Source organism: Sinocyclocheilus anshuiensis, unplaced genomic scaffold (assembly GCF_001515605.1).
Source record: "Sinocyclocheilus anshuiensis isolate Anshui unplaced genomic scaffold, SAMN03320099.WGS_v1.1 scaffold1669, whole genome shotgun sequence".
In the NCBI taxonomy this organism is placed as follows: Eukaryota; Metazoa; Chordata; class Actinopteri; order Cypriniformes; family Cyprinidae; genus Sinocyclocheilus; species Sinocyclocheilus anshuiensis.
Genome location: NW_015537996.1, coordinates 98,458 through 101,534, shown reverse-complemented (window position 1 = coordinate 101,534; position 3,077 = coordinate 98,458). Strand labels below are relative to the sequence as shown.

The 3,077-nt window shown below is 34.7% G+C and overlaps 1 long non-coding RNA gene across 1 annotated transcript; it reads right to left on the bottom strand.

The window, feature by feature from the left end:
• Positions 1-2,075: 2,075 nt before the first annotated feature.
• LOC107676401 (uncharacterized) lies at positions 2,076-2,533 on the bottom strand. The gene is made up of 3 exons (XR_001632736.1): positions 2,490-2,533; positions 2,365-2,415; positions 2,076-2,178 (listed from the first exon to the last, which is right to left on the bottom strand). It is a non-coding gene; the product is annotated as an uncharacterized LOC107676401 (long non-coding RNA).
• Positions 2,534-3,077: the final 544 nt, after the last annotated feature.

Below are 3,077 nucleotides of genomic sequence, written 5' to 3'. Positions count from 1 at the left end.
GTTTATATATTTTGGATGTATATTTGCACTTTACAAATTGTTTACATATATCTGGACGTATATTTATACATTAACAAAGTTCAATGTTTACATTTACTCATGTATATTAATTCAGAAAGTTCTACAAGATTTATTTACTCGGTCTATATATACAGTATATACAGTATACATCTGTTTAGTACAAGAACACTGTTGCTACCTACATACAAAATCTGTTTTATATTGCACTGACTGAATATTATTATATTATTTTATACACACTTCTATAGTGCATTGACAATGTAAACACCTGATGAGAGAGAAGAGAAATGATATTTCGATTCCTCTGTATGTCTGCACATATGGTGGCATTGACAAATAAAAAACCTTGAACCTTGAACCTTATAATCAGTGACGCTGTCTACACTGAATGCGGCGTGGCGCGACATGATAAAAACCGACATTAAACTGATGCCTTCTTCATTTATGACGTACTGACACAAAGTAAAAATTATTTGCAGTGGTCGCTTTGTCACGTCCAGTGCCTCGTCATATTTTCTTTAAATGTATGCATCATCTGGCTGTTACCAATCAAATTAAATTTACAGTGCAAAATTACAAACTTCAATACATTTTTAATAGGCCTATACAAAAAATATATGCTGAGGAAAAAATCATACTTTTAAATACACTAAACCGGCAGTAGATGATGGGAATTCACTTATTTAACTGATTGGTTGGTTCAAAACGCTGTACTGAAACAATGCGGAGTGTTGCTTGGAGAATGTGAAATACTTCTGCTGTCATCTTTCTTTGGAACTATTTTCATTGGTGAAACAGAACAAAACAGTCAATATTGTGTCTAAAATTTACTTGTTTGTTGAACTAAAATCAAGGTAATATTTGCACTCATAAAAATATTCAGCAAAATAGTTCCCTTGTCATGTGGTATGTTACTTAAATACATCATGTTAGAAATAAACTAAACATGTTGAATTTTTACCTCAGTATGTTTCTATGAATGCCGTTACACATTTAATTTATCCATGAAAATCTCTCACAAACAATCAGGCAGTGCAAGCCTCAACAACAGCTGTTTGCACTGAATGTAAAAAAATCAAAAGAATCATTTAACCCACGGCCACCGATGAAATCCGAGAGCTCTCTGACCCGCAAAATAGTTCCCTTGTCATGTGGTATGTTACTTAAATACATCATGTTAGAAATAAACTAAACATGTTGAATTTTTACCTCAGTATGTTTCTATGAATGCCGTTACACATTTAATTTCTCCATGAAAGTCTCTCACAAACAATCAGGCAGCGCAAGCCTCAACAACAGCTGTTTGCGCTGAATGTAAAAAAATCAAAAGAATCATTTTAACCCACGGCCACCGATGAAATCCGAGAGCTCTCCGACCCTCCATAGACAGCAACGGTACTACCACCACGGTCAAGGCACAGACACATAGTAAGGACGTTGTTAAAATGGTCCATGTGACATCAGTGGTTCAATCATAATTTTACGAAGCTACGAGAATACTTTTTGCACACCCCCCACACCCCCCCAAAAAAACCCACTCTATTCAACAATTCTTCTCCTCCGCGTGTGTTCAGAAGATGAACGAAGGTCTTACGGGTTTGGAACGACATTAGGGTGAGAAATTAATGACCGAACTTTAATTTTTGTGTGAACTATCCCTTTATATAGATATATCCAGCTGCAGACCCGCAGCCCCACACGTTTCAGGACACACAATCCATACCACATGATCCAGGCCGGAAGTAAGGCGAACCATATATGGTTAACGGTGGATCTGTCGCAGTTTTGTAGTGGTTTTCTTTTGTTAGCTGTAATATGAGCTATCCCAAGAATTTTGATAGGATTTACAATATTTAATAATACACAAAATGCTAAAAAATTATATAAAAAACTATTTTATTTTTTAAATTGATATTCATTTTGATCAATCTAGTAAACCGTAACATTTTTTTTGACTTTAGGTTATGATGAGATATTTAGGTCATGTTTGTTTTGTAACAAATACTTAAAGACAGAGAGAAGGGACTTTTGATGTCAAGAATACTTTTCAGAGAAATCTTATAAATATCAAAACAGCATGAAATCCAATTGCTTGTGCTCCTAATTACTTACAGATGTAAAGTCAAAGGGGGCTCCCAACACAACGTGTAGAGCATACTAAAAAAAACAGCAAAATTTAAGAAAAAGTCAAATCATAATTAAAATGGGGCAAAAGGAGTTTGAAAGATGAAAGATAGCAATGCCATTGTTTAGGGATCCCAGAAGAAACAAACTGATACTGTCAATACATTAAATTAGAAGGCAAGCATTAGTTTATTTATAGCAAAACACGATTTGCCTTACCATCAACATGAAGACTCCACAGTCCACATAGCCAATCTGTTGGGGGACATCCTTAAAAAAATGAAAAATAAAAATATTTAGGTTGTGTGTAAGACATTGACATATGTCCCAATTACAAAACTAACCTTGTTTCTTAGTAGCATCCATGTGCCAGGTGCAATTTTAGCTGTCATCAATTGTAAAAAAAAAAAAAAAAAAAAAAGCTTTTGAAAGTCTTATACTTTTCACTCTTCAAAAGAAGAATTCGATTTGAATCCCATTTTTTCATGGCATTCAATTAAAAAAATATCCATGTCTTCCCTGAATGAAAAATTAAATGTGAATGGGTCTCTGCAGTCTTCCACATCTTTGATGAGATTTTGAAGGGCCTTTTCCTTGTCATCCTCTTCCATTCTGAGGAAAAGAGGCTCTTCCACAGGACCCCTGAACACATGTCTATTGGCATGTATCCATTTTACAGCCAGTTTCATGTGTTTGATTATAGTGAGCTCCTTCATTACAAAATGGCAAAGAATAATACCATTTTACTATTTCATATAAATTACACATTTGCAACAACACATATTTACTGACAAATACCTCACTGCTGCTGGGTGTAGCTTGTTCTTCATGTAGCTCTAGTGTCTTCTGGAGGTTTTCTGTCCTGTAACATTTTTTGGTTGATTTTTTTTATTAGTCTGGGATAGGGTGCAAGGTAGTGTGAACTGTAGGGA